The sequence below is a fragment of the Triturus cristatus genome, chromosome 4_1, assembly GCF_964204655.1.
Source record: "Triturus cristatus chromosome 4_1, aTriCri1.1, whole genome shotgun sequence".
Taxonomy (NCBI): domain Eukaryota; kingdom Metazoa; phylum Chordata; class Amphibia; order Caudata; family Salamandridae; genus Triturus; species Triturus cristatus.
This window is the reverse complement of record NC_140585.1, coordinates 1,228,716,697-1,228,743,905: the sequence shown is the minus strand read 5'-3', so window position 1 is coordinate 1,228,743,905 and position 27,209 is coordinate 1,228,716,697. Positions and strand designations below refer to the sequence as shown.

Genomic DNA, 27,209 nt, shown 5'->3' with positions numbered 1-27,209 from the left:
TCTTTATGCAAGTAATTCATAGCCCTATTGCTATGGAAGATTTCCGCCCTCGCATCTAGTGTAGACACTTAGACGCTTGTACACGCACTAACAGTCAGTATAGTCAGTATAGAATAAGATTCTACTCTAAGAAGACTTCTCTTTTGGATAACTTAGTTCTTTAAACATAGGATGTTAGATATGATTTGGGATTAGGTTGACTTGACCCTCCAGACTTCTGTCGCCACATGTAGAGCTAAATGTCAAGTCCCCTTCACCCCCTAGTTGCACGTCAATCACACGTCATGCTGCTGCGCGCGCATTTCTGCCAAGTATTTCTGCTGACATTGCGAAATTCTTTCATAGAACCACCCTATTATGACATCACATCTAATGACGTTCTTTCATCACTCCCAGTTACGCCTATTTTTGCTACGCACGAATATATTATCAACACTATCAATTGTCACGCCTCTTGTATTTGCTTCACTGTAATGCCTATTGTATAAAAGTAATTGATTGTCAATAATGTATGTACTTCACTTCCTGAGCCTTCGTGGTGATGGAACTTGGAGCAACCGATTATAATCGACCATTGGAATAAAGCCCATTCCGAACCTCTAATACCATGGATTCTGCCTCTTATTTACTGAGCTATTTTATTATGTTTCTGTATCAAATTAAGTCCCGGTAATTAAATTATTTACCACATGAATGGCGCCCGAACAGGGACACTTTCTCATCTCACGCGCCGGCGGTGAGTTGCAGGCCCGGTCTCCTGCCACAGCTGGACGGACAATAACGCGTACCAGCAGGATTTCCTGTATCTCCCTCCGGTCAAGCGGGGGCGACTGAGGCTGCGATCAACACCCAGACGAGGCGGTGAGAAGTGCGAAGTATCCCGACCAGAGCCTAGCTGAGAGAGCAAGATCCGAGGTATACAGAGGCCCACCAGTTTCCGAAGTCCCAAGTCGAGTCCAGTGTCCGAGGTGTTCGAGTCGAGTCCAGTCCGGTTCAAGTTCAGTTCAGTTTCCGAGGCCTTCCGTTTCCGAGCTACCCGGTGAGTACCATTACTGGGGAGGCGTTCTGACGTGCACATAGGTTGTGCCGGTCAAGACGGGTTTGGGTACACAAATCCGGTCTGCACTGTTTCAGCAGTGTATCTGTACTGTTTAGCAGTATATCTAGTATATCAAGTATATAAATTCAGAATAATTCAGTTAAAGTCGAGTATTATGTTTAGTGATTATGTTTCCCTTAGATCGTCATTATCATCGTTGCTCAGTTAAATGTTAAATGTTAAATGTTTTCTGCATATTGTGGTATGAATGACTGTTCATTATTGTGTTTACTGTATTAAGTTTGTTCAAAATCAAGTATCAGATCAGTTTTCAATATGCCGCTCTTTTCGAAATTAAGACAGATCACAACAAGAAAAGGGGTACTCGAAGAAACCGTTCCTATTCCTCCTAGGGACACTCCAGGATACTTCATGTATCATAAACATGGCTTAGACGCTATATTATTTCTTGATTTATGGGTAGACTACACCAAGGAATTACCAGAAAGTCAGAGGTGGCCCGCAGCGGGGACCTGGGATGCAGAGTGCATCATGAAAATAGAGGAAGAGTTATGGAAAAGGAAAGTTAGACAGTCACAGAAAGACGCCATTGAGTTATGGCGTAAAGAATCTCATAGACGTACAGAAAAAGCACTCCGACAGGAAGAGAAAAATAGAGAGAATTCAAATAAAGTCCGAGAGAATCTATTAATTGAAGAAGGTACCCGAGTGAAATCAGAACAAGTAGACAGACAAAGAAATGCCCTTATGAATGGTATGTATCCCCTTCTGGCCGAAGGATTACCTAAGGCTACTCCAGAGATACCAAAAGACTTGCCACCCCCATTATTTCCAATAAAGGTACATCCTAAGGGGCATCCTAGAACCGCAGAAGATGTTTTTCTTTCCTCATATTTAGATGACGCAGCTCCCGAGTACGCAAATTCCGCCCCACATAGACCGCCTGCCAGGGAGATTCAGCGCCAAGATCCAGTATCCGTATCTCTACAGCAACAAGTTCTGACACAAGTTCCGGCAAGCACATCTGTTTCTACATCTGTTCCTACAGCTACTTCTATAGCTGTGTCCACACCTATAGTTGCTGTATCACGTTCCACGAACCCTTTCACACCCGATACCCCAGACGGGGCTACCGGAGGTGCTACCAATATTTTTTCTACGCCACCTAGAATAAATAAACTTACCTTTCAAGAGTCAGCACATTCACGTACCCCCAAACTCATAAATGCCCGTACGCTTAAGGAACTTCTTATAGATTGTAGATATGACCCGGTGCCCGGAAAAGAGGACGAAATGACCCTGGCATCATTACGTATCAGACGAGCCGCAGTGTATTTAGGGAAGTTACCAGGAATGACTGCGCATCTAGATAATATATACCATTTTGTTCAAACAGGGCGAGATTCAGAATGTATTAACAGAGCTATGGAATACCAGAAAGTGGAGATACAGGGGGAACTGTTACGTTTCCTCATAAATTGTGTGATCAGAAATCAAGACCGACCGGGGGTAGACCCGGAAGCAATGCAAATTCTTACCAGATGGAGCCAGAATATATCAGAAGGGAGACATGATAAGCAAAATTGTATAATAGCCATGTGCCGAAAGATCCGAAAAGAAATAGAACGCCTACACGAAGAAAGATTAGCGGTAGACCAGTTCGAACAAAGCGAGGAGGAAGGATCAGGACTGCCCACAGGACAGTCAGACACCATAGCCTATGTAGGTAGAGGAAGATCTTGTAATAGTAATAGATGTCTTATTGACCCGATACGTCCGATATGTCTAGATAATAACAGGAATTTCCAAACACCTATAATTAATATAAGGTCTAACGAGCATTCATTTCAAGCAGCTGACAAATTACTCCGAGAACGAAGGGGTTATCATTTTCTCGATTCTATGGATGAACAAGAATTAGCCAGGTCAGCTGTCCATTGGATTGACAGTCCCGGAAAGTATAGTGATGATACAGTAGCACGCACATTTTTGAATCTCACCCCAGATGAACAGCGTTTAGCTGGGATTTATACGATTCAACAACTCCTTATACTATATCAGAGTCAACATTCAGATCCTGGTCCCTTACCTGATATATTGACTGAATTACTCATGAATAGATGGAGAGGTTCAGGTACTAAATTAATTAAAGAAATCCTAGAATCAAGAAAACAGTACATTCTTTTTGTATGCTCAGAACATGTCTCATTGCCCATCAAGGAAAGAACCACGTATTACATGGACAGAAAGAATCCCTTACGAGAAGTGCACCCAATAAAAGGCGAGGACAATGAGTTTAAACGCGTGTTTGTATATACGCCCATATCGAAAATAGAATTGTTAGAAATGAAGAAAGTGGTACCCAGTCATGACAAAGACCCAGCAGGTTTCCACCGAGAAATTAAAGACATGTTACTCATGGGAGAGTATACCTATCCCGACATTATGACAATATTAAAGGTATTAATGCCTGCTGGCATTTATGAAAAACTCAGGGAAAAAGAGTGGGAGGTAGGAGACCAAAAGATAGAATGGTCAGCATTAGAAGCAGAAGAAAAGGCCCGAACTGCAGGAGCAGGGCTTGGGGATGAAACTAAAGCTCTACCAGGTTTACTAGTACAGGTACTGCCACGTTTATTGACTACGAAAAAGGAAGATTGGGGTACAATTTCAGCCTGTAAACAAAAGCAAGATGAAGACACTAGTGATTTCTATGCCCGATTTGAAAAATGTTTTGGTATAAATAGTGGCATAAAAGCAAGTAGCGAATCATACCCACATCTGTTTGTGACAAAATTAGTAGAAAATGCCTTGCCCCAAGTAAAGAACAGAGTATTAAAATTCGAGAGTACCTGGCAAGGTAACACTCCATCACAAATGTTACAAATGTTACAGTACCATCACAATAGAATTAGAGAGGAACAAGAACATGAACAAAGACGCATGAAAGACACGAAAATGAAAATGCTAGTCTCCCAGACAGTTCCAGCTGAAGGACATAAAAAGGGTACGGCACATTCCAGTGATTCAACAGGACCTGTAAAAGGAACATGCAACTATTGTAAAAAGCCAGGTCATTATGTACACGATTGTCCAGTTTTGAAACATAATATCGCCATAGGTAATACAAAAGAAAGACCACGGCCACCTAGACAGGATCAGAATGAACAAGGAGCCCCGCAGCATGCACAGTCCATGCCAGCTCCACCACAGTCTATACAGTTTGTGCCAGCTGCACCAGCGCTGCCTGTTGCTGCCACACAAACGACGACAAGACAACTGTACCAGACCGCACAGTATGACTATCCTGATTATCAGCGATACGCATGAACCAGCCTAGAGAGGGAAGTTGACTTACCACTTATCGAGATCCCTGTAGATCAAGACGGACCTTATGTACATAGTGAATTATTAGGCCAAGACAGAAAATTTTTACTCGATACAGGGGCAAGTCGAACAACCATAAAACGTAGTGAAGTTCCAGGGGCGCCCCTCTCAGGCTCACAGAATATTTCCCTTGGTTTTTCAGGAAAACCTATTGTTAATGAAGTGTCACAACCTCTTCCACTTACGATAGGACCTTTGACCCGAACTACAGATTTATTGCTTACTAAATCATGTCCAGAAAACTTGTTAGGAATAAAAACACTGAAAGCTCTAGGAGCTATAATATGTTGTTCTCCGGAAGGAGTAAGATTGTTTTTACGCGATTTTAAAGGTCACTATGTGTCTAGAGACATGGATCCCCGACTGCAGACTTTACCTACACCTCTATGGGCACAAGGCCCTACTGATGTTGGTTGCATGAATATTACACCATATCGAGTCACACTAAAGGCAGGAGTGGTACTACCACGAATGCGACAATACAAGTTACCACCAGATGCTGTAGTGGGCTTTACTGCAAATCATTGACGAACTCATTGCCCAAGGAGTGGTTGTGGAAACAGACTCCAATGTATGTAATTCACCGATAATTCCGATTCTTAAACGAACAGATCCGAAGGCCCCGCCAGTATATCGATTGGTTATTGATCTGCGCGAATTAAACAAGTGCATTGTGCCACAATTCCCTGTGGTCCCAGATATCTCGTCATTACTGACAGCTATTGATTCCGAAGCAACATTCTTTACTGTAATTGATCTTAAGAATGCCTTTTTCAGCGTCCCAATAGATCCGGAAAGCCAATATTTGTTCGGATTTAGTTTAAATGGACGTAGCTTTAAATTCTCCCGCGCACCTCAAGGATTTACAGAAAGCCCCAGCATCTATAGCCAAGCACTGAAACGAGAACTCGACAGTATCCACATGCCAGTTAACACTGCTCTGCTTCAATATGTCGATGATCTGCTGATCACCGCGAGAAGCGAACCCGAATGTGAGAACGCATCACTGACAGTTTTACAATTTCTAGCCGAAAAGGGGCACAAGGTGTCCCCTTCTAAGCTGCAATTCTGTGTCCAGCGAGTTGTTTATCTTGGACACTCGCTGTCCAAGGAGGGAAGGCAGCTTACACCCGACCGCATTCAGTTAATAGCTAACATGCCAATACCCAAGACACAAAAGGAGGTACGGGCTTTCATAGGCCTCACTTCATATTGTAGGCAGTGGATCCCTCAGTATGCATTTCTAGCAAAACCACTCATTCAATTGACAACACAGGAGGCAGCCACATCGACTGTTCTCCCTTGGACTCAGGAACATACACAAGCTTTTGAAAGCTTAAAGAAAGCTTTATGTCAAGCACCTGTTTTAGCAACACCATGTTACAGTAAACAGTTTACACTTTTTGTTACAGAACGCGAAGGTACTGCCTTGTCAGTACTCACACAGGAACAAGCCGGATCACATAAACCATGTGCTTATTTTTCTAGTACATTAGATCCCGTAGCTCAGGCTTTGCCTGCGTGCCTGAAATCAGTGGCAGCGACAGCTTTGGCAATCAGACAAAGCGATGCTATAGTGTTAGGACATCCATTGACAGTTCAAGTACCACATGCAGTAGAGGTTCTTGTGAATCGAACGCAAACACAACACTTGACTATTGCGCGACTCACTGGGTACGAATTAACATTGTTTCAGCCACATATAGAAATCAGACGTTGTAACACATTGAATCCTGCCACACTTTTACCTGTGATCGGAACAGACCCACTAGCCCATAACTGTATTGAAGTTATTACAATCACGACGAAACCCAGACAAGACTTAACCGATGTCCCATTGCCAGACCCAGACCTGACGTTGTATGTAGATGGTTCATGTATGAGAACAAGTACAGGAGAGTTAGTGGCTGCTTACGCAGTCACAACAGATACTGAAGTCATTGAAACAAATCGCATAAATACCTTGTCAGCTCAAGCCGCAGAGCTCATCGCTCTGACACAAGCCTGTATTCAAGCCACAAATAAAAAAGTCAACATATACACTGATTCACGTTATGCATTCGGAGTTGTACATGACTTCGGCGTGCTGTGGCGAGAGAGAGGTTATTTAACTTCCCACGGTGCCCACATTCAGCACGGACCCCTCATCCATGCCTTATTAGATGCAATACATCTACCCACTGCAATATCAATCATGAAATGTAAAGCTCATACGAAAGTTACTGATATCATTTCTCAAGGCAATGATCTAGCCGACAGAACAGCTAAACAGACTGCTCAAACTCAAACATCCGACATGACAAAGACAATAGTCCCGACGCCAACACATTGTATGACGGTTAAAGATCCTACTCTTGACGTAATTGACATACAGACACATGCTACACCAGACGAAATAAAGAAATGGACTGAATTAGGAGGGATCCAAACGGATCAAGGATGGATGATGAAGGAAAAGTCTGTGTGGTTCCTTCCTGATTCAATGGTCCAGGTTATAATTAACACTGTACATAGTCCCGCACATCTAGGAGAAAAAGCTATGCTAGATAGCATTCAACACATTTGGTTCAATAAACATTTACGAGCAGCAGCCAAACAAAAAGTTCGTACCTGTATGATCTGTTGCCAGTTCAACCCAGGAAAAAGCGTTCCCGTAGAACAGGGTGGATTTCATCCTCCTGATCACCCTTTTGAAGTCCTCCAGATGGATTATATCCAGATGGAACGATGTCGAGGATTCAAATATGTTCTCGTAGTTGTTTGTGCTCTTTCCCGTTGGACGGAGGCATACCCGGTTTCAGATTACACTGCCCCGACTACTGCCAAACAGTTGGTTCGAGAATTCTTCCCACGATACGGTTTACCACGTGTTGTTCACTCAGATAACGGCCAGCCGTTCTCATCCGAATTAATGAAACACGTTTCACTTTTGTTAGGCTATCAGTGGAAATTTCACTGTGTTCGACACCCCGAGGCAGCAGGTCTCGTAGAAAGACATAATCAGATCCTGAAAATCAGATAGTCCAAAATATGCAGAGAGAAAGGTGTCGACTGGGTAGTAGCATTACCAGTTGCACTCTTTTACATGAGAATGGTAGCACACTCTCGAACAGGGTTATCCCCGTATGAAGTGATCTTCGGCAGACCACCAAATATGTGGGGGACGCCTATACCACGCAAAATAACGGATATTGACTGTAATATGCTGACAGATTACCTGGCTTCCTTGATGTCTGCACTACAATCTTGTCGTTCACAGGTAGCTGCAGCTTTTCCTGACAACACTGAGGTGAAACCCCATGACGTAGTTCCGGGAGACTTGGTCCTCGTGAGGAACTTTGATCGAAAGACTCAGCTGGAACCTAGGTGGAAGTCGCCTCAGCTGGTGTTGCTCACCACAAGGACAGCCGTGAAGATCGAGGGCAGAAAAGGCTGGATTCATTCAAGTCATATCAAGAAATTTCATGGACTACAATCAGATGTGAATACCACACCTCGTGTGTCTTCACCCATTGACTCAAAACTTCCTTTTGTTGAAAAGAGTAATTCCGAACATTATAAACTAAAGCTCAGGTCCAATCAGTCAAGCAATTTGATTGTTTAAGTCCTCTCCGAGGTGAAGCGGTTGAATGGTCTCTGACATGTATCCCTTGGACCTGAATAGAGAAAACACCCGAAAAATGTTGAAACGACAGGCGTACTGTAAAACACTGCGTAGTCATTGCATAGTGACGTTATTAATTTTGTTTTTCTTAAGTCTTTTAATAATTACTGCAAGTATATTGTTGCACATATATTATCCTATTTCTAGACATGTTTACAATGTTACTACCGAACATTCTTTTAGTGAATTACCTCCGCTTGAGTTGTCTTATAGATTTGCGCTGCGCAATAACACGTTTATCAGTATGTTACATCATTCCCATCAGGTTAGCAATGCTAAAAATTGTTGGATATGTGGCCGACTCCCTCCCTATCAGAATTATAAAGGAATTCTACCTCTCTTTCCATACCCGTTCACACACAATGGCTCCTGTGGAGCATGGTTTAGTTTAATTAATTCTCTAGATTCGAATTCTGCAGTTTATCAAGATAACTGGGTATGGGGAAATTTGAACTTAGTTTTGCTTAAGGTCTGCCACCCTAACAAGGAGGGACTTCCCCAGAGAACAGGAACTGATCTAGAAAATGAAGTGTATGGATTAGGTAATTTTACGCTTAATCTTATGATCCTAAATGTCGAATCAGAAGCTACTCCAATTTTGCCCGCTATGTCAATATTTCCAGTAAAGGGTGAACTATGTGTAAGAAAGAATGGTTCCATACATATGGGCCATAGTAGATGCACGACTGTAGTAGAATTTAGTGATCAAGGCAAGTCTACATTTAGAGCTTCCCGCCATTCTTATTTCATATGTGGTCAGACGGCATATGTACGTTTGCCTCTAGATTGGGATGGTACTTGCTATATTGGATTCCTTTTGCCACCTGTTTTTCTAGCTCCTCCTGATTATCACAGAAACACTCATTTAGTAAATAATAGAGTAAGGAGAGATCTCCCAATAATCGATTACACTGAAACAGCATGGGAAAAATACACAGATTTCAATAAAGGTCTCTTTCCCTATATAGGTACCGTTACTAATAGTAAGCTGATACGTAGATTAACTAGAACCCTTGAAGCAGTAGTGAACGAAACTATTTCCGCCTTAGGCAATTTAACAGAAGAGCAGTCTGCTATGCGGATTGTTGTGCTTCAAAATCGTCTTGTCCTTGACGTCATCCTGGCCGATAGGGGCGGAGCTTGTAGGGTCATCGGATCAAGCTGTTGCATTTTCATACCAGAAAATTCGCCATCTGTATATAAAGCCATAACTCGCCTTCATAAGATTGTAAGCCAGATACACCAGAACCCAGGCACCTGGACTTGGTCCGGTTGGTTTTGGAGTGTATTGTCTACCTTTGGATGGAAGGTCCTATCTTTCCTAGGTATTGGCCTTCTCATACTATTCAGTTGCTGTCTATGTCTACAATGTGGACCAGCGATCTGTGGTCTGTGTGCCACATCGTGTATTCCACCACCAAGATTTCATTCGTCACAGAAGAAGAAAGAAGAACAAATGATGTTATATGAACAGATCAATGGATTGATGAAGATTGATATCTCTTAACGGGCAAGTAGGGGACAAGGAGGGAATGTGGAAATATGGATTTTTCTGATCAGTTATGTCCCCCTATCTTGGACCCCAACGGTTTCATGTATGAATCACAAGTACATGTATGTCCCCTCCAGTTCCAGTTATGAAGACGCAAACACATGTGCGTCCACCGTCAACATGTCCTCTGTCAGATCCGCCATGAATAGGCCGGATATTCCATTCCTAAGTATGAAAGGCCACCGGCTTTATATGGTTCACTTATGCCATTTTACAGTCCAGGCAAGTAGGCCCTGATTCTGTCATCAAACTCTTCCTGCCTTCTGCCTCTGAAAACTCCAGTCTGAGCCTGCATCTGTGACCATGAACTTTGTCTCATTCTCTGCGCGGCTCACGAAGCCTGACATCAGCCTGCTGCCTGCCAAAAACTGTATTTCACCTTCGAAATTATCTGCTCCGTTCCCTGCCCAATGCATTCCGGTCTAGTAGTTTAAGTAAACATTCTTCCAGCTACCGAGCAAAGGCCCGGCTTTTCTGTCTTTATGCAAGTAATTCATAGCCCTATTGCTATGGAAGATTTCCGCCCTCGCATCTAGTGTAGACACTTAGACGCTTGTACACGCACTAACAGTCAGTATAGTCAGTATAGAATAAGATTCTACTCTAAGAAGACTTCTCTTTTGGATAACTTAGTTCTTTAAACATAGGATGTTAGATATGATTTGGGATTAGGTTGACTTGACCCTCCAGACTTCTGTCGCCACATGTAGAGCTAAATGTCAAGTCCCCTTCACCCCCTAGTTGCACGTCAATCACACGTCATGCTGCTGCGCGCGCATTTCTGCCAAGTATTTCTGCTGACATTGCGAAATTCTTTCATAGAACCACCCTATTATGACATCACATCTAATGACGTTCTTTCATCACTCCCAGTTACGCCTATTTTTGCTACGCACGAATATATTATCAACACTATCAATTGTCACGCCTCTTGTATTTGCTTCACTGTAATGCCTATTGTATAAAAGTAATTGATTGTCAATAATGTATGTACTTCACTTCCTGAGCCTTCGTGGTGATGGAACTTGGAGCAACCGATTATAATCGACCATTGGAATAAAGCCCATTCCGAACCTCTAATACCACGGATTCTGCCTCTTATTTACTGAGCTATTTTATTATGTTTCTGTATCAAATTAAGTCCAGGTAATTAAATTATTTACCACAATCCCAATCAATTGCATAAACACCCTTGCTGGGAGAGAGTGTTGACATTTGAATTTTTGACGCAGAGCCTGTATATTTGCAATCCTGGCAGGATAGGGATAGGCTATGGCTTTTGAGGTGTCTATGGTGGCACCGAGGTATTGTTTTGTGTGTGATGGAACCAGGTGGAACTTTTTGTGGTTCAGCGTGAAGCCTAGCTGGTGAAGTAGTTGGATGGTAGTGGCGGTGTGATGTACACATTGGTTGTAGGACGTGGCTTTTATTAGCCTGTCGTCCAAATATGGGAAGACATGAATGTGCTGTCTTCTGAGATGTGCCGCCACTACTGCTAGGCATTTGGTGAATACCCTTGGTGCTGTTGTTACTCCGAACGGGAGCACCTTGAACTGGTAGTGTTGCCCATCCACTACAAATCTGAGGTACTTTCTGTGAGCATGGTGTATTGGAATGTGAAAAAATGCGTCTTTCAAGTCCAGAGTGGTGAGAAAGTCGTTGTGGGAGAGGAGTGGAAGAACCTGTTGAAGGTTTACCATGTGAAAATGGTCTGAATGTATACAAGTATTTAGTGGCCTGAGATCTAGGATAGGTCGTAGAGTCTCATCTCTCTTTGGAATCAGAAAGTACAGGGAGTAGACCCCTAAATTTTCTTGATTGATGGGGACCTGCTCTATGGCTTGTTTTTGCAGGAGGGAGACTACCTCCTGTTTTAGTAACGTGGCATGTTCTTGAGACATTGGGCGTTGCCTGGGTGGAATGTTTGGGGGGGTAGATGTTAATTCTAGGCAATACCCTGAATGAATAATTTGGGTCACCAATCTGTCTGAGGTGATTGTCTCCCAGACGTGAAGGAAATGTTGTATTCTGCCCCCGACCGGATTGGAATGGTCTGGAGGGAGCGGGGGAAAGTCATTAGGTAGTCGGTGTGGCAGAGCGGGCGGTATTTGTCTTGCCTCTGCCTTTATTATTATTACCTCTGTATCCGCCTCTTTGATAACCCTTTGTGAAGGTAGATTGAGGAGGGGATTTGTAGGACGTGGATGCACTATCCGAGGAGAAGCCTCTGCCCTTGCCCCGAAAGGAAGAGCGGCGAAAGGAGCGCCTAGGAGTGTGTGACTGTAGGGCTCCCATGGATTTCGCCGTATCAGTATCTTTTTTCATCTTTGAGGGCTTCGTCAACTTTTGGGCCAAATAAATGATGTTGGTCGAATGGGTGGTTCAATATGGAGGCTTGTACCTCAGGTTTAAAACCTGAAACTCTTAGCCAGGCGTGGCGACGGAGAAGGACACTGGTGTTTATGGCCCTGGAGGCTGTATCTGCCGCATCTAGGGCACAGCGTATAGAGGTATTAGTTATTGTTTTTCCCTCTTGGATCAATTCATTAGCCCTATTCCTGTATTTTTCAGGGAGATGGTGCATGATGGTCTCTAACTCATCATAATGCGCCCTGTCGTATCTGGCCAATAGCGCTTGCGTGTTGGCGATACGCCAGATATTGGCGGCTTGTGACACAGTGCGCTTCCCTGACACGTCTAGGAGCTTGGACTCTTTGTCAGGTGGTGGTGCTTCGCCTGAGAATTTGAGCGCTTTCTAGCTGTAGATACCACTAAGGAATCCAATGGTGCAGGGCCTTTAATGTATGAAGGATCTGTGGGGGCGTCTTTGTATTTTTTCTCTATACGGGGGTTTAGGACCCTGGCCCTGACTGGGTCTTTAAAAACCTCCGGTGCATGTTTGATTACTCCCTTTAACATAGGTAGAATGGCAGTAGACCTATGTGCATTATCGAAGGTGTCTAGGAGAAAATCTTCCTCCACTGGGTCAGTATGCAACTCCACCCCGTGATAATGTGCCGCCCTCTGTAGTAGGTGGTGAAAGCCTAACGAATCTTCTGGTGGGGATGGCCTAGATGGGTAAAGGTCATCCTGTGGGACATCTGGGATGTCCGCATTGTTATAGTCATTCCATGGGTCTGGAGATCCAGTAGGGGTGGGGTCTTGTGGCACATCTGCTGGATCATAGTAAGGGTCCCCTAGATCATCTTGGTCTGGAGACAGGCTTGGAGAGCGATGAGGCAGGGGTGGAGAAGGTGGAGGTGGGGAGGGTGGAGGAGGTGGGGAAGGCACTCTGAAAGGGGAGGTAGCAGTGTCCTTCCTCTTTGGAGGTGGAGGTGGAGCTGGTTTGTCCAAGTGTCTCTTTTTTGAAGACAGTATCAAATGTCCAGTTTTTGGATCCTTGGTAAGTGTCTTTGGCAGAGGATCCGGTGTAAAAAGTACTTGTGACACTGGTTGTTCGTTCGGCGCCGAGGTTTTCGGGGCCGACAGCTTTTTAGGCTTGTCTAAGCCGTGCTTCTTCGGGACCTCCGATTTTTTGTTCGGTGCTGAAAGAGGCTTCGGCACGGGAGTGTCGGTGCCGAGGGCCTTATGATGTTTGGTCGGCACCGAGAGGGCAGGTTTCGACACCGAGGGCTTTGGTGCTGGGCTCGGTGTGGAGGTGGAGGCCGATTTTTTCTTCGGTGCCGAAGGGTGTCTTTCGGTACCGCTGGTAGGCTCGCTCGAGCCCGCGCTGCCGGAAGGCTTAACAGGCTTCTTTACCAGGCCCGAAGGTGGGGTGTGAGAAGCAGTATCCTTGGTCTTGCCTAGGCTCGAAGGCGAAGGCGTGACCGAAGCCTTTTTGGGTATCGGCGTGGGTGTGGGAGGGGGTATAGTACTCACGACCCTCTGCGCCGGGGTGATGTCCTCCACATCTGAGTCGTCGGCCTCAGAAGCACTGACGAGGTCGTCGTCCTCTTCTTCGATGTTCTGCTGTCCCGGAGCTTCGACGGCATCCCCGAAGATGTCGACTGGAGCGGAGGTCGAGGAGTGCGCCATGTTGCGTCTGGCCCTTCGATCTCGAATAGTCTTTTTGGATCGAAAAGACTTGCAGGTGGGACAGTCTCGGGCCTCGTGTTCAGGTGAGAGGCAGAGGTTGCACACCTCATGAAGATCGGTGTGGGGGAATTTGGACCCACATCGAGTGCACTTCTTGAAGGGAGTTCTTTCCAACAGCCGAGACCGGAGCCGGAATAGGCCCGAAGGCCGCCGTCGACGACCGGAATCGAAGAAGTGCCGAAGAGAAGGTGATTAAGATGATTTATTATCTGAAGGATCTTGATGAGCGAGGATTTCAGGTGCCAGATCGCAAGGTTGAGATGACTGGGTTCTGAATGCCTTATCTCTCCATGGTTCTGAGTGAAAAGATTGGGAGTAAGGTGTAGTTTTTGGTGAGGAACTACTGATAGCTCCAACAGGGTTGTGAACCAGGGTTGACGGGCCCATGTGGAAGCAATTTGGATTAGAGTCAGGGATTGCTGTCTGAGCGTCCAAACCACTAACTGAATGAGTGGGAGAGGCGGAAAAACATAAGCAAATATCCCTAGTTCATCCAAAGTGCATTGCCTTTGGACAATGGGTGTGGATAATTGGATGCAAAGTTTGGGCATTTTGGGTTTAGGTGTGTCGCAAACAGATCTATCTCTGGGAAGCCTCACATTTGGAAGAATGGGGGGAGAACTTGAGGGTGGAGTTCACATTCGTGGATTTGCAGTCGTTGACGGAGCAGATCTGCAATCTGGTTGGTTACTCCTGGGAGGTGTTCTGGAAGGAGATCTATTTTTTGAGGTATGGCCCATCTCCAGATGGTCTGGGCTAGCTGTGAGAGCTGGAGAGTGTGTGTACCCCCATTTTTGTATGTAGTACATTGCGGTCATGTTGTCTGTGCGAATCAAGACAGCTTTGCCTACTAGATGAAGTTGAAAGGCTTTTAATGCTAGAAAAATTGCTAGCAGTTCTAGATGGCTTATGTGGAGTTGTTTCCGTTGCAGAGTCCACATGCCCTGAATGTTATGTTTTTGAAGATGAGCTCCCCAACCATTGAGCGATGCGTCTGCTGTTAGCACTATTTATGGAACAGAGTCGACGAATGGCCGCCCTTGGAAAGGTTTTGTATGTTCCACAACTGCAGAGAGCGATGGGTGCAGCCATCCACCAACACTAGATCGGATAACTGACTTTGAGCCTGGTTCCACTGACGTGCTAAGCATTCCTATAGAGGACGCATTTGAAGTCTTGCATAAGGAACGATTAAAATGCAAGATACCATCATTCCTAGCAATTGGATGAACACTCGAGCTGGTAATGAGTGTTGAGGCTGAAACTGTGATTTTAGAGTCTGCATGTTGCAGATCCTGACTGGGTTGGGCCACTACAGCTTTCTGAGTGTCTATTGTGGCTCCTAGATGCACTTGTGTGTTAGATGGTTGGAGATGAGACTTGGTGAGGTTTACAGTAAACCCGAGGTCGTGAAGCAGTTTGACTGTTTCGAGTGTGACGTAGGCAGCTCTGTTGCGAGCTGGCTTTTATTAGCCAGTCGTCTAGGTAGGGGAAGTCGTGAATATGCGGTCTTCTTAGATGAGCTGTGACTACTGCCAGACACTTTGTGAAAACCCTGGGTGCTGTAGTTACTCAGAATGGGAGGACTTTGAATTGATAATGTTGGCCGTCTATCACAAACCTGAGGTATTTGCGGTGAGCGAGGTGAATGGGAATATGGAAATAGGCGTCCTTTAGATCCAGAGTGGACAGAAATTCGCCTTGATGAAGGAGCGGGTGAACCTGTTGAAGTGTGATCATGTGAAAGTGGTCTGATTGGATGTAAAGGTTTAGTTGTCTGAGGTCTAATATAGGTCTTAGAGAGCAATCCCTCTTGAGAATTAAGAAGTACAGGGAGTATACCCCGGTTCCTTGGTGTTGTGATGGGACTGGTCCTATAGCTTGTCTTCCTAGGAGAGAGAGAACCTCTTGCTTTAAGAGTGAGAGATGTTCCAGTGACATTGCATGTGGTCTTTGAAGCATATTTGGGGGATTGACTGGAGTTCCAGGCAGTAACCATATTGGATAATTTGCAGTACCCATTTGTCTGAAGTGATGGAGTCCAGACAGGGTAAAATTGGGCGTTTTTCACCCAACAGCAGTGGAATGATCGGGTGGTACGGAATGGAAGTCACTGTTTGTTGATGGTGGGGGAGGAGCGTGTGGAGTTGCCTCTGGTTCTTCCTTTACCATTGTTCCCTCTAAAACCACCTCTGAAATAACCTCTTGGTGAGGGGGATTGAGTATTACCCTTGTAAGAGGAGGAGGTAGTCTCGGTGAATATGTTTTAGAGCCACCTCTATAAAAGGAGCGGCGAAAGGAGCTCCTATTGGTGGGTGACTGCAAAGCCACCATGGACTTTGCGACCTCTGTATCTTTTTCATTTTCTCCAGCGAGGTATCAACTGCTGGTCCAAATAGATGTTCCTTATCAAAGGGTTGGTTGAGGATGGAGGTTTGCACTTCAGGTTTGAAACCTGAAATTCTGAACGAAGCATGCTTGCACAAGAGTACACTGGTGTTAATTGTACGTGCTGCTGTGTCTGCCGCATCTAGGGCACACCTGATAGAGGTATTTGTAATGAGCTTACCCTCCTGAATAAGGTTGTTAACCTTAGTCTTGCGTTTGTCAGGTAAGAGCTGCATGAGCTGCTCTAACTCATCGTAGTGAGCACTGTCATAACGAGCCAACAAAGCTTGAGCATTAGCAATGCGCCAATGGTTAGCTGCTTGTGAAGCTACTCTTGCCTGAGGCGTCAATGAGCTTGGGATCCTTATCTGGAGGAGGAGCTTCACCTGACGTTTGGGAGTTGGCTCTCTTGTGAGCATTAGAGACTACAAGAGAGTCTAAAAGTAATTGACCTTAGATGTATGTAGGGTTGGTGGGTGCGGGCTTATATTTTTTCTCCACCCTAGGAGTAATAATTCTTGTCCTGACAGGTTCTTTGAAAATGTCCTAAGTGTGTTATAACATGCCTTTGAGCATAGGTAATGTATGAGCGGCTCTATGAGAAGAGCTAAGGGTCTCAAAGAAGAAATCCTGCTCTAATGGCTCTGAATGTAACTCCAGCCTGTGATATTGAGAAGCCCTATTAAGGAGATCAACATACCCAATGTTATCATCTGGTGGGGAGGGTCTGGAGTGGTACAAATCTAGATCATTATCTGGATAAGTGTGATAGTCCTGCCAAGGATCAGTGTCTTGTGGGGGGGATCTTGATTGTCATCCCCATCATCTTGTGGGTTAGGTGAAGTTGGTGGTAGTGAATTTTCAGGTGAAATAAGTAAATTGGGATCAGTAGGAGAAGTAGGTGGGATGTAAGGAGGAGAAGGGTTAGTAACCACACTTTTCTTTTTTAGAGGAATGTGGTAGTCTCCGGTAGGTCTAATTTCCTTCTTTTTTGGTAGAGTGGTCTGAATATGCCCTTTATCATTGTGAATCACCGGGGCGCAGCAATACACTTCCGAACCTGAGGGCGGAAAAAGAAATCTGAGGGTGGAGTCGATGCTCATGCGCACTAGCACCGAAAGGAGGAGTCACCTACCTCGTAAATTGAGAGACTTCATCAAACAAAAACAAAGTGCAAACATCCAGACCCAACACTAGATGGCGATCTATGCACAAGCAAATGATCTACAGCTCATATGCCTCAAACTGTGATTTTTTTTGCACTGCTTTCCATTCCCTGTTCCCTACATATCCAACGAAAAGTTAACCATCCTCGCAGATGTCCTTTGTGTGATCGATATAAAGACACAATCTTTTGAGGTCCAGCCTATGCAACCTCTTCTCTTCCTTTGTAGGATGAGGGTGTAAAAAATATCAGTTCAACTAACCGACCCAGATGGGAAGGGGTCACCAACTTGAGAAAAAAAGCAGCTCTGACCAACTTGTCAAAATAGAAAGTAGAGAAAGAGTTTGACGCACAGTGCTTGCAACTCAATGACCAGTCTGAGGGAAATAATAGCAACAATAAAAACAATATAGTTAAAAGTTGTACTGAACAATTATGAAGATTCTTAAATGGAATGTCCATCAAAAGAGGGAAAACGAGATTTAAATCCCACTGTGGCATAACAAACCTAGTGGAAGGAAACATTGATCAGATCTTTCAAGAAACACAAAACAACACGGGTTGGGGGGCATAAAAAGGGACAAATTACCCTGCAGACAGATGAAAGCAGTCAAGCCTGCTAGATACCCTTTCGCTGTACCCACAGACTCTGTGCTAAACAGAGCAAAACCTTGAGGATGCCAGACTACCACACTGGTGATCTGTACACCAAGCAAGAAACCTGTTCCATCCATGGAAGGAGAGAGGTTTGATGGCAATACAGTGTGCAGATAAAATCACATTAACTACTGTCATCTGGCAGCTGAAATGCAGGCTAGTGTCCCACTGAATCTCCATGCGTGGTGTAGGTAGTAAAGGTGTAGGTGAAAATACATCTCTCTAACTTGGAAAGAAAGTCCACTCAGAGAGGAAGAAGAAGAAACGCGTTACTTACCTGTAACAGCAGTTATCCAGTATTGGTGTCTTTCATAGATTCACATGCCTGAATCTTTCCCCGTCGTCGAGACGGGAGCCTCCGGTACATAAAAAAGTAATGTCCTATAGACATACATAGAGAAAAATAGGCCTAAGGGCCTCCCCTTAAGCGCCTATCCTAGTCCTTATGTAAAAAGGACCAAACTCTTAGAGTCAGCCAATCAGCTATCACCTCCCTCTAGAACCTTCCTGGCAGGAGCCTCAGTCCCTCAGATTTTCGTACGCACCAAGCTAGGTAGGCGTAATACAGTTAGAGAGAGAAGTGAGTCCTTCCAGGGGAGGCGGGAGGGTTGCATGTGAATCTATGAAAGACACCAATACTGGATAACTGCTGTCACAGGTAAGTAACGCGTTTCTTATCCAGTATTAGGGGTGTCTTTCATAGATTCACATGCCTGAATCAGAGTAGTTAGCAATACATTATGCACATTTCTGATATAACATGCCATATAGTTATTTTAGATAATACACATATTACCATAACAGTTTGAAACATTGGCATACAACAAACAGTAAAACAGTAAAGAATGTGCATACCAGGAAGGCGGGTTGTTGGAAGGCTCACCTCACTGGAACAGATGGCGGAGCACCGCCTGGCCCACTGCCGCATCCTTTGTAAGTTCGGCATCCAGGCAGTAGTGTCTGGAGAAGGTATGCGGTGACTTCCACGTCGCCGCTCTACAGATGTCCAAAATCGGCACTCCAGCGAACAGTGCTGCTGATGTGGACATCGCTCTGGTGGAGTGTGCTTCCACCCTGTCTCGCAACGGCCGTCCGGCCCCTTCATGGCAGAACGTTATTGCAGAAGAGATCCACCTTGAAATGCTCTGTTTTGTTAGTGGCATACCCAGCCTTGGTCTGCTGTAGGCCACAAATAACTGCGAAGACTTTCTGAAGGTTTTTGTCTTGTCTATATAAAACTTAAGACACCGTTTGAGATCCAGAGAATGGAGCGTCCTTTCTGCTGCCGTGGTAGGGTTTGCAAAGAAGGAGCGTAGGACCACCGGCTCGTTGAGGTGAAAGTCTGAAGGCACTTTCGGTATGAACTTGGGATTTGTCCTCAGCACCACCCTGTCCTGTTTGAACTGCATGAAGGGCTCCTGAATGGAGAGAGCTTGCAACTCGCTGACTCTCCTGGCAGATGTTAGAGCGAGTAATAGAGCCGTTTTCCATGAGATGTACTTGATGGAAGCTCGGTGGATGGGCTCAAAGGGGTGCTTCATGAGTTGGTTAAGGACCAAGTTGAGGTGCCATGTCGGTGGGACCCTTCGAGGTCTTGGAAAGGACCTATAAAGACCCTTAAGGAACTGTTTAACAAGTCTACTGGACCAGAGAGACGGGCCTTTGAAAGTCCTGGTAAAACGTGAAATTGCCGCCAGATGCACCTTTATGGATGCATGCGCTAATCCGGACTGTGCCAAGAGCAAGAGATATGGCAATATCTGTTCGGGCGTGATATGAAGTGGTCTCAGGCCCTTCTCCGAGCACCAAACGCAGAAGCGTTTCCATTTGAGAGAGTAGGTTTTGTTGGTACTGTCCGCCCTCGCTTTTGCTAGCACGTCCCTGCATTCCTGCGGGATGTTCAAATGGCAGAACTCTCTGTGCTCAGGAGCCAGGCCGATAACCTGAGCGATTGGAGGTTCGGGTATTGCACCTGCCCGTTGGACATTGTCAGTAGGTTCGGGTGCTGTGTTAGACGAATCGGTGTCCTGATGGAGAGGCGATGAAGGTCCGAGAACCAGTGCTGCCTCGGCCAGTACGGGGCGATCAGAATTAGAGTACAGGGCTCCGCCTTCATCTTCCTGAGGACCCTGGGAATCATCGGGAACGGTGGAAAAGCGTACGCAAATACGCTGAACCAGCCTATGGAAAAGGCATTTCCGAGCGACTCCGGTTGGGGATGCCAACTTGCGTAGCTTGGGCATTTGGCGTTCTCCCTGGTGGCGAACAGGTCGATTCCTGGAACCCCCCACTCCGAGAATACGTGTGTTAGTGCACTCTCGTTGAGCTCCCATTCGTGGGAGAGGGATTTCTGCCTGCTTAGGGCGTCCGCAATGGTGTTGTCCTTTCCCGGGACGTAGTCCGCCCTGAGGGTGATCCCATGGAGAACAAGCCAGTTCCAGATCTTCTGCGATTCGCGCGATAGAGTGAGCGAACGCGTTCCTCCCTGCTTGTTCAGATAATGCATCGTCGTGGTGTTGTCCGTTCTGACGAGCACCTGGGAGTTCTGGATGCGTGGTAAAAAGGCCTGCAGCGCTAGATACACAGCCCTCAACTCCAGCAGATTGATATGGAGGCGTTGCTCCCGATCCGACCATTTGCCACTTACTCTGAGGTCCTGAAGGACAGCTCCCCAGCCCGCTAGAGATGCATCTGTGGTGATCACCAGTGGCGCTGCTGGAAGCAGGAACGGTAGTCCTCTCGAGAGGTTTGTGGAGTCCTTCCACCACTCGAGACTCTTGGATATTTGCGGTGTTATGCTTATAATGTCTTCGAACGAACCTGTACTCTGAGTCCGCAGCCTGCAGTGAGGGATTAGTAGTATACAGGAAGACATCATTCCCAGGAGTGACTTGAAGGTGCGAACCCTCAGGGATTTCCTTGATGCCACCGTCTTGGCCAGCGATCTGATCCTGTGTTTTCTTTCGTCTGAAGGAAATGCTCTCGCACATTCCGTATTTAAGGTAGCCCCGAGAAAGGTGATGCTTCTCGTTGGGGACATATGTGATTTCTGAAGATTGAGTGTCAGTCCTACATGTTGGAAAAGATTGGTACAAGCGTTGGAGGATTTGGTTGCGCCTACGGCCGTGGGCGCCTTGACCAGCCAGTCGTCTAGGTAGGGGAAAACTTGGTGACCCATTTGACGTAGGAAAGCTGCCACAGGAGAAAGGCACTTCGTGAAAATCCGCGGAGCGGATTTGAGGCCAAACGGGAGGACCTTGAACTGGTAGTGCTGTCCTGCCACTTCGAAACGTAGAAACTTTCTGTGCCCCCTGTGAATCGGGATGTGATAGTAAGCATCCTGAAGATCCAAGGATGTCATGAAATCTCCTTCCTCCAGAATGCCTAGGATTTCTTGGAGCGTCACCATCCTGAACGACTGACTCTTCAGGAAAGAGTTGAGTGCTCTGAGGTCCAAGATAGGCCTCCACTTCTTTTCTTTCTTTCGTATCAGAAAGAAACGGGAGTAGAATCCTTTCTCCTTCTGAGCTGATGGAACTCGCTCGATTGCTCCCTTGCGTAACATCTCCGATATTTCCCGGAGCAGCAGCCGCAGATGTCTGTGTGGAAACCTGCGGGGAGGGGTTGCAGGCGGGATGGCGGTAAATTCTAGGGAATGGCCGAATCTGAGGAGTTGGAGCACCCAACGATCTGAGGTGATGATGCGCCAATTTTTTAGGAAATGGGTCAATTTTCCTCCAATTTGTGAAGAAGAAGATGGTAGCTGGACTGGCTGGAGTAAGCGGTCACTGGCGTCCGCCGGTGCCCCTCTTCTGGTTCTTACCCTTGAAATTAGATCTTCCGTAAGATGACTGTCGACCCTGTTGATGCTTTTGCTGGTACTGGGTCTTATTCTGGAAAGAATATGAGGACTTATTCTGGAAGGATCCTCTGTAGGAGGACTGACCTCTAGATTTGTTGCCCTGAAAGGACTGGTTCCTTGCAGGGTTCCAAGCGCTCTAGCCGTGTCCGTGTCCTTTTTAATGGCTTGTAGCGCCTCGTCTATTTTATCTCCCAATAGATGCTGTCCGTCGAAGGGCATATCTAGCACCTTCGTCTGTACTTCCTGCCTGAACGATGTCGCCTTGAGCCATCCTTGACGGCGCAGGACTGCAGCCCCAGCCAGTTGATGAAAGCCTGTCATGGCTACATCTATGGCGCAGTCGATAATCTCGGCCGCAGAAGTCTGGCCTTCGGACAGTAGTGCCTTCACCATCATGAACCGCACTCGGAAGTTCTGCTAAAAATGGGGCAATATCCTCCCAAAGTTGGCGGTTATAACGCCCTAAAAGGGCTATGGAATTGGCCACCTTGATGGTCATTGCCGAAGTGGTCGAAAACCTTTTGCCTATTGTGTCTAATTTTCTGCCCTCCTTGTCCGGTGGTGCTGACAGAGGCGAGGAGGGATTTCGAGAATTTTTCTGGGCTGCTTGAGTCACGACAGAATCCGGCTTCGGGTGGCCAGTCAGGCAAGCTGGTGCCGTGGACGGTGCCTTATACTTCTTATCCAGGCGCGGAACAACCGCAGGAACTGAGGCTGGCGTCAGCATCAACTTCTTTCCCTGGTCCCAGAGGAAGTCGATGATAGGGATTGATTTGGTCGTCTTCTTCGTCTGCTCTTTAAAGTCATGGAGGAAGCATTCTGTCTCCGCCGACTCCATGACCATATGGAAGCGCGTTGCAGCCCGTTCAACGAGCTTATGAAAACCACCAATATCCACAGGTGGTGAATCCGCCTGGCGCGGTTGTGGGGAAGGTGGTGAAGATGCTACATACTCCTCCTCCTCATCCTGGTCTGTTTGGTCTCCCTGGACCTCACCCTCTTCCATCTCCTCAGCCTCCTCATCCGATGACTATCACCTGAGGTGGCGGCTCATGGCAGACCTGCGTAACCGGCCGTGATTGCCTTGGGGCTGTCGATGGGGGGTTTGTAGTTGGTATTGGGACCCCTGTATCCATCCTTGGTGGTTCTGGGAAACGTTGTTTGTAATCCCTGATAAGGAACTTGAGGTCCTTAACTATTGCCAGAGGGAGGCAGACCATTGGAGTGACCTCCGTGCGGACCTGTTCCTGGACGGGGCGCTCCTGCGCGCTTGAATCTTCCTGCTCCTCGTCCGTGCTTTGGCATTTGACAAACAGCTCGGAAGGGGAAGTAGCTTGCTGAAAGAGCTCCTCCTCGGACTCTTCGCTCTGCAGAATCTCCAGAGGTAAATTGGTTTGGACCTTGCTTGGAGATGTTGTTTCCGGGGTAATCTGTGGTCTGGAAAGTTTGCCAGCAGATCCTTGCACAGAAACCTCCGTGGTTTTCCGTCCCATGGACGACGACGACATTCCCGTCGATGGCTCCGTTGTCGACAGTATGGCTGTCACCAACGGGGTCCCCATCGACGATAATTTCCTCGTCGACGAAGTCTTCGTCGACGATGCGGTCGTAGACGATTCAGTCGTCGTCGATGCCTTCGTCGTCGACGCTTTCGTCGTCGACGCCTCCGTCGTCGACGCTTTCGTCGTCGACGCTTTCGACGACGATGCCTTGGTCGTCGACGATGCCTTGGTCGTCGACATCTTCGTCGACGATGCCTTCGTCGTCGACGCGCTCGTCATTGATATCCTCGTCGTCGACTCTTCCGTCGACGGAGGGCTCCTCATCGACGAGGTCCTCGACGGGACTATCTTCGTCGTCGACGACGATGATTTAGACGACGGTTTTAAGAGTATAATAGACGAGATAGGGGTACCTGCAGACGATGATGAAGGGGTCGTCGTCGTCGACGTGCGGACCGACGCCGCTGTGGATGTGGACACGGTCGTCGTTGCTGTGGAGACATGTCCTGATGGCCTTTTTTGCGCAGAGGATGGTGTCGCAATTTTTGTGGCCGACAGAGTAGGCTTCTTGAAAGTGAGAGAGACCTTGCCAGACGCTGAAGATTTCGAAGATCTTGCCTCTGAAGACGTCTTGTGTGTCTTCTTAGGAGGAGCGTCTGCGGGGCCAGGAGAGGTCACTCTCGGCCTCTTCAGGGAGACTTCAGAGGTTCCGGAAAAGCTCGCCTCTGAGGACACCACACTGTCTTTGTCCTTGAGCCTGTCCAGCCAGATAAGCAGGCGGCCCTCCCTGTCTCTCAAGGTCTTATGTGGAAAAGACCTACATATTTTACAGTCCTTAGGGACGTGGTCCGGATAAAGGCAATACAAGCATAGTTCATGCTTGTCGTCCACATGCAGCCTCTTCTTCCCACATGAAGAACAAGCCCTGAAAAGGGCTTTCTTCTGGGATTCAGACATGCCAGGAGTTGTAGATGAAATAAACACTCACTGCAGCAATAAGAGGCCTGAAGTAGTCAGCGTTGAAATCCTGAAGAAAAAAGTCACCAAAAAAACGTGAATAATCTGGATTGAAAGAGATCCTGAGGAGAACTCAGGCTGGAGACTCCCTAGCACAACGTGCGGTAGAAAATCTGAGGGACTGAGGCTCCTGCCAGGAAGGTTCTAGAGGGAGGTGATAGCTGATTGGCTGACTCTAAGAGTTTGGTCCTTTTTACATAAGGACTAGGATAGGCGGCTAAGGGGAGGCCCTTAGGCCTATTTTTCTCTATGCATGTCTATAGGACATTACTTTTTTATGTACCGGAGGCTCCCGTCTCGACGACGGGGAAAGATTCAGGCATGTGAATCTATGAAAGACACCCCTAATACTGGATAACTGGGGCAACTCAACAAAAGCTGGTAAAGGCCTGCATACCACACTCTTCTCGGCCAATTTGTAGCCACTAGTATGATCTGGGGTCCAGTCTTGGCAGATCTTCAGAACCGGAAGAATCTTTGGTATGGTAGGAAACATAGTGGAGAATAAAGTTTCACTTCAACCGAGAGGCATCCTCTAAAGCTCCTTGCAACGGATGCTAGCAGTACAGAAATTTGGTAAATGCAAATCTGAATAAGTGGTAAAGAAATCCATGGGGAGGGGGAAACACACCATAGATTAAAGATACTCTTCACAAACTCCGGGTAGTGACCACACCCAGGGTTGGCAAGATGACAGACTCATTTGGTCGACTCTGGTGTTAAGTGAGCTCACCAGATGATTGTTCATGAAGCACATTCTTTGTTTGTGCGCAAAGTACCAGAGTCTCAGAGCTTCGACAGAGATTGGACCCTACTTCCCCTTTGCTTGTTAAAGACCATGTCACAGCTGTTCTGTCAAACCTGGACTAACCGACTGCCTTGAGCATTAGGCAAATTACCCTCTGTTCGAGACGTAAGATGTTAAGGCCCTGCTCCTCTGGAGACAAAGGATCTCTCATCTCCAACTCCTCTAGATGAGCACCCCACCCCAGATTGGAGGCATCTATCACAACTCTGGCACCAGACAGGGCGAGGGGATGAGTTGTGGAGAAGGATGTCCTTCTGGAAAGGTTCTCCATCACATCCCACCAGGAAGGCGGCACCGGAAACCACAATGGTGTCTGTGAGGTTGCCCCCACGTTGGAACCAGTGCCTGGGCAGGCAACACTGAAGTGCTCTCATGTTCCAGTGTGCCTAGCAGTCGAAGGACACACAGGACTCTGATCTGAGCTCTTTTCTGCAATCGGGAAGCAATGCATGAATGCCTTGTACGCTCTGGTCTGGTGGAAAGGCTTGGCTCAAAATGGTATCCAGTACTGCCCCCGTGAATTGGAGGTCTGAAAGGGCTCCAGGTGAGATTTGGGCACATTAATAGAACAATCTAGGTTAAGTAGCAGGTATGTCGTCAACTGAACATATGATCTCATGGTCTCTGGAGTGCTGGCCTTTAGAAGCTAGTCTTTCAGGTAGGAGAAGAACTGAAATCCTCGACCACTTGAAATGGTTCACTACAACTTTCATCACCTCTGTGAAGACCCATGGTACCGGTGTCCGGCCAAAAGGAAGGATGGCAAACTGGTAGTGAGTCGAGCTACTATTAAACACAGGCACTTCCATTGGGTCTTCAGGATCAGTATAAACAAATTGTGTGACACCATCAGGTCTCCTTGATCGAGCGCAAACAGAAACTGTGCAAGGGACAGCATTTTGAACTTCTTGAAAGATGTTCAAGGACCTGAGATCCACGATCGGACAAAGGCCACTGTCCTTTCTTTGAACACTGAATCAGGAATAGCATCCTTGACCAACCTCCTGCACCAACTCCATTGCTCCCTTATAAGCAAAGCTACCACTTCTAACTGTGGAAGGTGGTGTTGCCATGAAAGGTCTGACCGAGAAGAAGGAGGGATCCAGGAATGAGACTGCTGGAATGGTGTAGTATATTCCTTTTCCACAATTTGTAAGACCCACTGGTCCAAACTTATGCATTTTCAGGCCTGTGAAAAAAAGGAAAAGACAGGCCTTAAATTCAGTGACAAATTAAAACAATTAGAGCTGCTTCTCTGTGGTGGCTGGAGAGGAGGAAGAGCAGGAGGGGCTGACTGACTAGCCAGATAGCCTCTGCCCTTTCCACGACCCCTATATTATCATACAATGGGGTTCTAGAAGAGTTGTTGAGAGAAGGTTGCTTGGTGCAAGTTGAGGCCTCTCACAAAGCCACTGGTGATTCAAAACCCCGGATACTCCTTCCTTTGAGGCTGAAGACCAAGGAAACAAGCCTGCCGTAAAGAATTTCAAGGCAGGCAGAGTCTGCCTTTTCCCTGAACCGTTTGTTGCCTTACTCAGACCTGAACATCTGATGAGAACACAGAATTTCTCTGCCGGGCATGTCTTAGGAAAACAATTGATGTCCCCATTGACCTGGCGATCAAATCGGCCATATCCAGACCAGATTGGATTACCTCTCCAGATGCCACTTGGCCACCTATGATGAAATTTTGCAAGTGAACCTGAAGTCCCTGGGGAAGATTAGGGATAAGTGTGCCTGCTACATCGCAGTGTATGTGCTCATAGCGCACCAGCAGATACCCGGAATTAAGCGCTAGGCCTCCAGTCACAAAGATTTTCTGGGCCCAAGCTCTATTTCTTTCTTCAACTTCCTTTTCACTGGGGAGAAGTACCAAGAATCAGTTTAGACAGGGACAAAGCCCGAGTATGAGGTTTTCCAGGAAGGGTGCTCTGACATAAATATGGCATCTCCTGGGACAGGTTTATACTTCCTTATAAACCTAGTAACAGAAGGGGCAGGTGTCAAGGATGGCTTGGTCCATGTAGCTAGTACAGAGTCTGGGAGAGCTTC

At 46.6% G+C, this 27,209-nt stretch overlaps 1 protein-coding gene across 4 annotated transcripts in view; it reads right to left on the bottom strand.

Annotated features, from left to right (window-relative positions):
• The window catches only part of R3HDM2 (R3H domain containing 2), a 761,481-nt gene that overhangs the window by 430,616 nt on the left and 303,656 nt on the right, over positions 1 to 27,209 (bottom strand). The gene's annotated exons all lie outside the window — the stretch shown is intronic.